This window comes from Eubalaena glacialis, chromosome 5 (assembly GCF_028564815.1).
Source record: "Eubalaena glacialis isolate mEubGla1 chromosome 5, mEubGla1.1.hap2.+ XY, whole genome shotgun sequence".
In the NCBI taxonomy this organism is placed as follows: domain Eukaryota; kingdom Metazoa; phylum Chordata; class Mammalia; order Artiodactyla; family Balaenidae; genus Eubalaena; species Eubalaena glacialis.
In genome coordinates, this window is record NC_083720.1 from 63,246,928 (window position 1) to 63,259,151 (window position 12,224).

Genomic DNA, 12,224 nt, shown 5'->3' on the forward strand with positions numbered 1-12,224 from the left:
CTTTCTAATCAGTTGACCTAGGTGTTTTTAAAAAAGGATACTGCCAACAGTGTCATCATTTTTTAAAATGTAACTTGCAGTGTCATTATCCACATCGGTAAGGTCGAGTGGAAAACAAAGTGTGGTCAGAAACACTATCATGGCACCCATATCCCTTAAAGGAGATAATTCCTCAATGAAGTTAACATAAATTTTTATCCTTCATTAAGCTTATAACATTTTATCTTATTTTTTTAAATTTTTGCTTTGGGCATGCATAATATTTTGCTAAAATAACAAAGCTTCATCAATTGGATTTACATAGATGTATTATTTAATTCTGATCAAATAAGCTGAAAAGGCCCTGACTAAATATGGAGGATCATTTGCAATCATCCAAAATTCATTGAAACATTAACATTTTGAGAAAAAGAATCATATGAAAGGCAAATGCAGTTTAAAATGGTTACTGACATGAGAAACAAAGCAAAATAATGTCATCATATGTTCCCTATTTAGGCATAAAGGAGAAAAAGATTTTCTGACTATATAAGGGAAAAGTGAAGACCCATTTCTAGTTGGGCTTGTTTTTGTTTTTTGTTTCAGTCCCCTTCCCCGAAGTCAGACAATCCTAAAGGTTTTGAATGTCTTATTCTCTATACGACTCTCAGTGTGAACTGATACAACCTAGATACTTTTAGCTTTTATCACAGATAATATGTGAAAACTAACTTCCTGTTTAAAAAACCAGTCATCTCTAAACAAACAGGTAGATAACCGCGTCTACCTCTTCCTTTTACAGTTTTCTAACATGTTTAAGATAAGGAAATGGTATAGCTTTCTGTGGTTTTCAGAAGACTTAAAGGTAGAAAAAGCACCTCAGAAAGTGTGGAGAACTTGTCTTCTGGGCTCTTTCCTGGGCCACACACACCTATTACTCTAGTGAAATACAGCGAGCTGCCCACATTGATCATTAGCCGAATTATTCTGCTTAAGATAAAATTAGAGCAAAACTGATCAAACTGAAAAAAGTTTCAAAATTCATTGGTATGGACAACACTTTCACATATAAGCACTGAATTAATCATGAAGTAATAAGAACATAAGACCTTACAATTTTATAACTACAACTAACGACCCAGCCCTCTTTCCATCTTACTCCCTCATCCTTCTGCTTCTTTTTAACTTCCCTTGGCCTGTCATGTGTTCTCTTAACCTTGCAACATCCAACAGTGTCGGTTTTCATTTCCTTCACTGACTCAAAGGTTCTTCAAGTTGCCAGCATTAAGAGTTACAAGGTAAAGAAATACTAAGCAAACACACAGTCATTATACATTGAATAAAATCACTTAGCACTCATTTCATACTGATCTCTGTCACACTTAAAGGCAGGTGAGCAGACATCTTCCCACACAATCTCAACAGTAATTCTATAAATCAAGATTTTGCTTTAGGCCCACCTTACATGGTGAATAGCAGTAAGCTAGAGCTCAGTAGTACATATAATCGTCCATTTTAGAATAAAAATAATCAACGTCTGTGGGAGATAATGGCCTTAGGACCGTCCATTACCCCTCTAATGCCTTTGCTAACTACTGCTTACCTTTCAGAGTTCCACCTAAACCACCTATACAGACACTCCTTCCCTGATGAGCCAATCCAAAGCAAGTCACAAAGCTGTCCTCTCAAAGCACCCTCTCCTTTTCCTCATAGCACTTAACACAATCTCTAATTACATGTTTGTTTAGTTGCTTGATGTCTCCCACATCAACGATGTTTCACTCTCTACTCTATGATCAGCAACTAACACAGAGACACATATGGCACTAAAAAAGAATCTGTTCAATGAAAGAGTGACATGATTAAGCACATATCCCCTTAGCAAAAAACAGCCAGATGACAGACAGATAAAACCTCAAATGACCAGCACTCAAATAACCAGCATATTTTAAAAGAAAGGCTGCCAGAAGGCGAGAAAACTTCCGAAACCTCAGAGTTAGATTCGAAGTTTCAAAATGTGCCAAAGCTGGAAGTGAAAGAAAGTTTAGAACCTACTTTTTTTTTTTTTTAATTTTTGCCTGTGTTTGGTCTTCGTTGTGGCCTTTCTCTAGTTGTGGCGAGCGGGGGCTGCTCTTTGTTGTGGTGCGCAGGCTTCTCATTGCAGTGGCTTCTCTTGTTGCAGAGCAAGGGCTCTAGGCACGTGGGCTTCAGTAGTTGCGGCTCGCAGGCTCAGTAGTTGTGGCGCGCAGGCTCAGTAGTTGTGGCGCATGGGCTTAGTTGCTCCGCGGCATGTGGGATCTTCCCGGACCAGGGCTCGAACCTGTGGTCCCCTGCATTGGCAGGCAGATTCTTACCACTGTGTCACCTGGGAAGTCCCTAGAACCTACTTTAACATGTCTTACTTAAGATGGTTTAGTTGCGGCCACTTGGACTCAAAGTTTTCTTAGAATTCCATCACCATCTGGATAGACAGTTTGAGGTCTGAGGCATCATCCAGGAACTTAACATTCATGTCCACAGGAAAATGAGAAGGAGAGGAGGGAGGGCAGACAGCTCAGAGATCAGTCAGAGATGCTACCATGTGACAAGCTACATTTCTCAGGCACTGACTACAGACCACACACTGGATGCTTGGCTTTCTGAAGAAAGCCAACCAAAACATCAGCCTCTGAGAGACTCAACTCCTAAGATATTCCCCTAACTATTTTTTAATTTTCTCAGCTACCAGGTGACTCTTAGATGTGTTCAGCCATTTTAACCAAATATTTTGAAAGGTTAAATCTGTTTAATAATCTATGGAAGGACAGGTAAATAAGACAAATCCCAGCCCACGCTGAAATGGAATGAGAGTGTGGCAGCTGAAAAATCAAATGTTCTGTAGTTGGAGAGAGCCACTTTGCTATCCTGCCGTTAAAACATTACTTCTGTTACCATTCATTCATCCAGTCAGCCATCAAATCTGTGGGTAACTATTCTGTGGACACTATCCTCCAGCCATACTTCCCCCTCTGTCTAGATGCTTTCTTGCCTCGTGGTCTTCCCATATGCCATTTTCTTCATTGGAATGCTCCCTGCCTGCTCCTGACCTGGCTGGCTCCTTATCCTTGAGATCTCGGCTCAAAAGTCATTCCCCCAAGTGGCCACCATTGAGTAACACATAGATCCTTCAGGTTCCTTTGGTCTCTTGCTCCATTTCTTTACTTAATGACACTTAGCAGAATTTGCAATTATATATTTGTTTTGTGTCCTCCACCTCCCATACTAGATACTGAGATCCTTGAGTGCAGAAACCATTTGTTTTTTTAATCAATGTAAAACCAGCAACTACCACAGTTTCTAGCATATAAAATATGCTGAATATCTAGTGAATAAACTAACAAATACATATATTTCTCATTGCAAGATGCTTCCTCAAATTTTCATGTTATGTATAGAGAAAACAAATACGACTAACAAGACCACTTCACCATTAATTTCATTTTTTGCTTTCTTCAAGTACAAAGATCAGAATTTTTACATGACAAAAGCTTTGTAATTCATCATTAGTTTCCATGTAATTTTAAAATACATTTTATAGTTAAATATTTTTTAAATGTATTCTTTAAGATGTATGCATTTTGTACCTCCCTATTTAAAAATTCAAATTAATAAATTAAATGTTTCTAAAACTAAATTTATATAAACATGTTTAATCTATTTTGCTCATTAAATGTGTCAACATTCAATTAGTTATTTTCTGCATGTGAACTTCAATACTGAATTCTAATAATTGGTTAATTAAAGATAAGAACTTATACTTAGATCCTTTCTCACAATTCCTCTTTCTAGCAAACGGAAACTTGAATTTAAATTGTTAAACTCAATAAATTAATCAAAATTTCAACTATTAATATATAAAAGGGAAAGCTTAAGAAGCACTGTTTCTAAATTTCAATAAAATTTTAAATTAAAGTATTGGTGAATAGTAAATTTTTAAGAATTATTTTTCTGTACCAGAGTTAGATATTTTTCTCATGTATTTATAAAAATCCACTTGATACCAGGCAACTAAATCCAGTGTAATTATGTAAAATTAATCTATTACACACAATTAGAGGTTTCTAAAGTACTTTAAACGCTTTCTCTGACATAAGTTATATCTTTCCCTTAAATTTCAATTAACAATTTATTTAGTAAATGTTAAAAAAAAAAGACAAAGTATAAAATACAGTGTCACTCTAGTCTGTGTTCCTACTATCACAGGACACAAATTAGACTGACTAATGGATTATTATACAGAGAAGAGATTTTAAAGCCTGTCAATAAAGAACTTACTTGGCACAATAATCTTGATAATAAAAACAACACTTATATAGTGCTTTGTTCTAGGCACTGTTGCAAGCCATATACAAACATTAATTCATTCAATCCTCCAAACAATCATATGAGGCAAGTAATATTATTATTCCCATTTTACAGATGAAGCCACAGAGGAGCTGGCAGGTTAAATAATTTGCCCAAGTCACACAACTGATAAAGATCATTTCTGTGAGTCAAATCCAGGCAGTCTGGTCCCAAAGTCTATGTTCTTAACAACTACACAAAACAGACTCTGGTACATTTTATGGCAAAGCACCCTCAATATCCCTTTAGGTAGCAATAACATTTGACCTTTACCCATTTAATATGTGAGTTCAATTCTGCAAAGTGCTTCAGAATTCCTTCGGGAAAAAAAGGTAAAGTAGACGTGAAAAATATTAGCCTAGGTTTTATCCTATTTTGTTTTTAGGGTTCTAAAGGAAAACATTTCTTTGAGAAGCTTTTTTAGAATAATTCATAAGGCATGTGTGGTGTTATTGAATGGATTTCTATAAGCACGTCCCTTGAGCTCTAGTAGGGCAGGTTGTGTAAAGTTTCAACTGCTATCATAAATGCATCCTCGCCACCTGGTGTCAGTTTTTGTTGTCTCAAAAACTGTGTGTCTTAAAAATTCTTTTTTAACAACAGTGTATATACAAACAATTACATCTCTATTTATGAAGTATATACATGAAGGCACTCCTGTTTAATTTCAATCCTAAGTGCCAGAAGGGTTTTTTTTTTAAAGATTACATCTTTTAGCTTTAAAAAAACTACAAAATTGGATAAGCATGCTAACCAATGATATTAATTTAAAGTGGCAGAGGCTACCAAACTGTCATCTTCAAATATCACATAACCAAAATGAACCTCAAAGTAACTAAGTCAAATTTATGGCTTTTATTAATCATGGTATTTTAATCATCAAAAAATACTTCTCAATTATTCTAAACAATATCTAAGAAAAACGATATCATAGACACGCTGTTCCAGATTCACCTGCCTTGTTTACATAATCCTGAAGAATTATATGCGTATTTTATCTTATTTTCTGCTCTAACACTAACTAGACTCAATATTTTTTAGAACTACTACAATTTCCAAAAGTATAGATTTTTGTTTGTTTATCTAATTACTCATTTTTTATTTAGTTATTTTATCTCATTACTCTTAAGTATGAGGCTTTTAAATGCTGCAGTATTATATGACCCAGCAATCCCACTACTGGGCATATACCTAGAGAAAACCATAATTCAAAAAGACACATGCACCCCAATGTTCATTGCAGCACTATTTACAATAGCCAGGACATGGAAGCAACCTAAATGTCCGTCAACAGACAAATGGATAAAGAAGATGTGGTAAATATATACAATGGAGTATTACTCAGCCATAAAAAAGAATGAAATTGGGTCATTTGTAGAGACGTGGATGGACCTAGAGACTGTCATACAGAGTGAAGTAAGTCAGAAAGAGAAAAACAATGCATATTATATGTATATGTATATTATATGTATAAAATAGATAAATAATAAGAACCTGCTGTATAAAAAATAAATTAATTAAATTAAATTTTAAAAAATAGTAAATGCTGCAGTATTAGTTATGAAGTATTTTATAGACATATATCCAAGGAATTATAATATTTCTAGAAAATATCAGCCCTTTATTCTAGACTATATTTCCTCACTTTTAAGTAAACCAAAATGACTGTTTCCAAGATTATATGAAACAACATGAGTTGGGGCCAAAAACAAAAACAAAACAAAAATTTTCTGAAATCCCAGCTTCCATTTCTGCTTTAAATGAGAAAAAACAAATTTTAAGATAAAATCTCAAGTGCTACAAGGAGTTTTAGAAGCCAATGATAAAGCACAAATTTTAATGTGTGACTTCCAACTTTTACAATATTCACAAAGAGCTTTGTGCTTACATGACATGGTATATGAAAAACCACGTTAAAAGACTCAGACCTCTTTATTTTATGGAGTCATACTCTGTTAAAAAAACAAAAAATCCAACATGAAACCAGCTTCTAGTTAAGACGACCAATGAAAAGTTTGCATTTATCTCTACTCCTCCTAAAACCTCAAAGGATTAAAAAACAAATAAAAATAAATAAATAACTACAAGCCAACACTGACTGGAAAAGTAAATGATAGCATCAGTATCAAGAAATCAGGAAAGCCTAAGAAGGGATAGGAACTAACTCAGGAGGTTTCAGAGAACTGATTGCTAAGCCTCCAAGAGATCAAATTGAGAGGAAAACCAATTTACTCACAAAATTTCAGAAGGTCTCAGGAGATACAGGCACAAGTAACTCTGGAAGTGACTATGAAGGAGAGGGGGTGCTGAGAACAGAAGAGTTGTTGAAAGGCAATTAAAGAGATAAACTTGCACCCCTCACCACTCCATCCCAGAATCCCTCCCTTACTTCTCAGCTGGAAAACTGCCCCTCCTCTTCCTCAACAAGATAATAGGGTTTTATTCACTGGAGAAGATCAAACAGGGGTCTCTGGACTGGGAGACTCAGACAAGGCTAAAGGTAGGGGACAGCACTAAAAACAGTAGAATCATGTCTATATCATAAATATTTATACTCAAAGTCCACGTTCCCCACTGAGCTCCCAAAAAGCCGTTAACCACTCTTACCACCCTCAATAAGGAGATTCATTTAAAAGATTCTGGCATGAGGAGTCTCCAAGGGAACACATTAGGAAAGCCTAGCAAGATCATCTTATAAGAAATAGACAGAGAGACCCATCAGGGCCTGATCCAATCAGCTTTGTAGGATCTCATTTTAAATGAACAGCCCAAACAGAGAATCATTCATGAAAGGAAGAGGCAATAGATAGGGCAAACTTCACTGTTGTCTTATTCTAAGAAACAGCCACAACAGCCCCAGCATTCAGCAACTACCACCCTGATCAGCGAGGAGCCATCAACACTGAGGCAAGACTCTCCACTAGCAAAAAGGTTATGACTTGCTGAAGGCTCAGATGATGGTTAGCATTTTTGGCAATAACTTTTTTTTTTAATTAAAAAAGTTAAAAGCCCAAGATTAACAAAACATTTGAGGAAAACATCTCTAAGGTAAAAGATGGGGAAGAAACCCTTCTCCAAAAAATTGAAAGAAACAGACACTACAGGAAAAGAAAGCTTCAAAACACTTATTAATATCCATAGAAAGATAAGAGAATATATTAAGTCCATGGAACAATAACAGTACATTATAAGACGAACAGTCAAAAGAAAGAAAGTGCTTTCTACATTAAATATAGGACAACAAAAAACAAAAGTGGGTTAGAAAATACAAGCTAAATAAGCTTTCTTAGGGGGCTGTACGATGGTGAAATTGCTATGTGTATGTATTTTGATTACTTCACAAATTCATAGTCCTGAGGAAGAATTTGTGGATAAATGAATTTTAAGTACATAAAAAACTAAGCAAACCAAAAAAAATCAATAATTATTAACTCCAAGGAAAACTAAAGGTTGCAAATGAAAGAAAAATTAATAATATGTTACAAAGCTCAAATATGAGTAGCATTTACATAGATATTAAGAGTATAAAACTAAATACAGATATAACGTAGACATTTTATATGGCTACTTTAAAAGAATGATTAGATGGGAACTGTGTCTATGCAGGGGGGACAGTGGGTGAAAATGAATAAACATTATATTCCACGGTAGTGTCTCAACAGCTAATTACTAACGCTGAAAAGTCAGAAAGAAACAGTATGAAAAAATTATTAAGATAAACAAAGTAACCCTCAGAATGGGAGAAAATATTTGCAAATGAAACAACAGACAAAGGATTAATCTCCAAAACATACAAACAGCTCATGGAGCTCAATATCAAAAAAACAAACAACCCAATTAAAAAATGGGCAGAAGACCTAAACACACATTTTACCAAGGAAGACATACAGATGGCCAAGAGGCACATGAAAAGATGCTCAACATCACTAATTATTAGAGAAATGCAAATCAAAACTACAATGAGGTATCACCTCACGCCAATCAGAATGGCCATTATAAAAAATCTAGAAACAATAAAGGCTGGAAAGGGTGTGGTGAAAAGCAAACCCTCCTGAACTGTTGGTGGGAATGTAAATTGATACAACCACTATGGAGGACAGTATGGAGGTTCCTTAAAAAACTAAAAATAGAACTATCATACGACCCAGCAATCCCACTACTGGGCATATACCCTGAGAAAACCATAATTCAAAAAGAGACATGGGCCACAATGTTCACTGCAGCACTATTTACAATAGCCAGGACATGGAAACAACCTAAGTGTCCATCAACAGATGAATGGATAAAGAAGATGTGGCACATATATACAATGGAATATTACTCAGCCATAAAAAGAAACAAAATTGAGTTATTTGTAGTGAGGTGGATGGACCTAGAGTCTGTCACACAGAGTGAAGTAAGTCAGAAAGAGAAAAACAAATACCGTATGCTAACGCATATATATGGAATCTAAAAAAAAAAAAAAAATGGTACTGATGAACCTAGTGGCTGGGCAGGAATAAAGACGTAGACATAGAGAATGGATTTGAGGACACAGGTGGGAGGGGGAAGCTGGGGCAAAGTGAAAGTAGCATCGACATATATACACTACCAAATGTAAAATAGTTGGCTGGTGGGAAGGAGCAGCATAGCACAGGGAGGTCAGCTTGGCGCTTTGTGATGACCTAGAGGGGTGGGATAGAGAGGGTGGGAGGGAGACTCAAGAGCGAGGGGATACGGGGACATATGTATGCATATGGCTGATTCACTTTGGTGTACAACAGAAACTAACACAGCATTGTGAAGCCATTATACTCCAATAAAGATGTATTAAAAAAAAAAAGATAAACAAAGTAAGTACCAAAAGAAACTACTAAAGAAAGTAGTAAGTGGCTGCCTCTTGTGATAAAGTGGGAGAAGAGGAAAACTACTTTTTTTCCTCCAGTTTTATTGAGATATAATTGACATACAGCACCATACAAGTTTAAGGTGCACAGCATAATGATCTGACTTACATACATCATGAAATGATTATCACAGTAAGTTTAGTGATCATCCATCATCTCATACAGATGCGACATTAAATATAAAAAAAATCTCCTTGTGATGGGAACTCTTAGGTTTTACTCTCTTAACAACTTTCATATAGAACATGCAGCAGTGTTCATTATATCTATCATGTTATATATTACAAGTACTTATTTATCTTATAAACTGGAAGTTTGGACCTTTTGACTGTCTTTATCCAACTTCCCCTCTCCCCAGCTATGTTTTCTTAATAAGCCATGCAGAACTTTCAGATGCTTTCAACCATGTGCTTTTATAACCACTAAAAAACTTAATTTTGAAAGTTTAATGTGAACACACGATTTCTTTACCTTATAGTTGCCAAGGTAAGAACTGACTAGAACTTACTTTTGGTAACATTATCAAAGGTCACCTGAAATGAAATGATGCTCTTCTGAAAAGAAAGCAAGCTGAGGTTTACTGAGCCCTGCTTAAGGGGCTCTGTAGTCAGACCCAATGTTACCTACTTTTCCAACTGATCCCACAGAGGAAGCCTTGACCTTACACTTTTATGTGTGGGAAACAGCGGTTCTGAGACATTGAGTCACACAGCAAATGAGCGATAGCTTGACAATTCTAATTTCTGTCTGATTCCAACACCCTCATTCACTTCTCTGCAGCTAGACTGACTGAAATTAGCCATGTTATTTTAATAAACACTAAAACTAAGAATTTTTTCCTCAAATTACAAATAAAATATGGAAGCTTTTTATTTGCTTGGCATGGTCTTCACAAGTTATGTGTGATTTGAGAGAAAAGGCCAACTAGTTCACCAGTATAAAAAGATACTTTTTATCAGAGATTTAAGATTCAACTTTAAGTTCAACACGGTGATTGATATAGAACACCCTGGTCAGATAGAGAGACTTGTCAACTTTCCACTACATCTGCTTTTCACTGAAAGGCTGGCCGCAGGACAGCACTCCCAGGAGGCTTGAGGCCCTCACACACTTATGGAGCAGGTGGGAAACTGCCTCACTAAAGCAGCCTTGGAGATTCTGGGCACAGACTGGAAAGTCAGCCACTGACAAAGGAACCAATAGTATAAGTTCTGATCTCCCTCCAAGTCGTGGGTGGCTTCTAAGTGATCTCTCAATCACTGTTTGGAATTTGACCCCTTTTTTGGTATTTGATCACTGGCTTTTTCATTTTCCCTAGTTCTGTGTTCAACCTGGACATGTAATTCTCTGGTAGTTTCTCCCTCCTGGTCGTAGAGCCTAATTTGCGTCTTCCATAAAATAACCTCAACTAACCCCTCTATTTATCTCATAGACTTCAGGACATCCAGATATCACCGACATCAGTGCCTTTTCACTCCCTCTAGCCTGAAAAATATTTCATCTAAAAACGCCAGTTGAAACGGTATCCATTTTCCAAAGGTCAGTCGAGCTGCTATTCCTCCTTAGAAGATCTCTGAAGAAATGTTTTCTCAGCCCCTCTGTAACCTCATGATTCTGTACTCTGTGGACCTTTCTGTACCAATTATTATACGTTGTCTTTCAAATTTATTTTTATTTGTATTTTTTTCTGCCCAAAGTGGAAGATACAAAAAAGGCCAGGGACACATCTTGCTTATCCTTGTATTCGTCCAGAAATTCTTGAGCATATTATATACACAAATTTCTGAGTTAACTTTGCGTGTTCAGCTCCTGCTGTCCCGGACTCACATTACCACACAATGCTTCTCTATGGTTAAAAACATTAATTTTTTAAAAGAGGAATTTAGCTGAGTAAGAAAAAAAGTTCTAAAACATCTTGTCAAGTAACAATATGAATTCCTCAAGATATATTGCAGTTTTTATAACTATGCTCAGTGCATGATACCAAACACACAAACATCTTTAGAAAACAGCAGGTTAAAAAGTCAAAAGCATTTCCTAGTTGCAGATATTCTTGGATATTTCAACACGTGGTTCTCTAGAAGGGGTGTGGCACATTCAACCACGTTCTCTTTGATTTACAGAAACTCACAGGATTCTTCCTCTGAGTTGCATATTCATGAAATTCTGGAATAAATTCTATCCAGTCTTCCATATTTGCCTCTACTCAGATTTGCTGAAAAGCTTGAGCTTATTAGTTGCAGATAGGAAAGGGGAAGGAAAGAGACTTGTTTTTTTATCTTCAAAACCCAGTAAGGTTTTTTTAACACAAGACCATTTATTAAGTTTCTCATCTGCCTCACCTGTTTGAAACACTAACAACAAACCCAAGTTCAACATTTTATCAAGTTTTTTCCATATAATTTTTTAAACCAATAGTATAAGGCTATATTATAATTAGATCATTTGAATAGTTAAATAAATGTTCGTACTTTAAGCTCAGCTGGAAATGTTTCCATATTTCTCTAGTTGCATGGTGTTATACAATTATTTTCTTACTAAATATTGGGCAGTTTTCACATACTGTGCATTGATTCAGAACTGGCATTTCCATTTCAAAGCGAACAGACACTCAATCACATGAAATAAATCCAGATTATGAATTTGATTACTTTGTTTAATGTCACTCATGACTGAGGACAGTTTCCAACACTATTTGGAGAAGGATAACCAAGTATGGCTATTTTTTTTTTTTTTTGGCGTATCTTGTGGGATCTTAGTTTCCTGACCAGGGATTGAACCTGGGCCCACAGCAGTGAGAGCACAGAGTCCTAAATACTGGACAGAGCAGGGAATTCCCACTATTTGTTTTTAAACTGTGTTTTGACAACACGTGTACTCACATACAGAAAACAGCAGGTTAAAAAGTCAAAAGGGTTTCCTATATGTCTATAGGGGGGAACAGAATTTAAATAAACGCACTGAGAGTTCACTGCT

The 12,224-nt window shown here is 35.9% G+C and overlaps 1 protein-coding gene across 1 annotated transcript in view; it reads right to left on the bottom strand.

Annotated features, from left to right (window-relative positions):
* Window positions 1-12,224, bottom strand: part of ARAP2 (ArfGAP with RhoGAP domain, ankyrin repeat and PH domain 2) — a 192,414-nt gene that overhangs the window by 155,392 nt on the left and 24,798 nt on the right. The window lies entirely within an intron of this gene.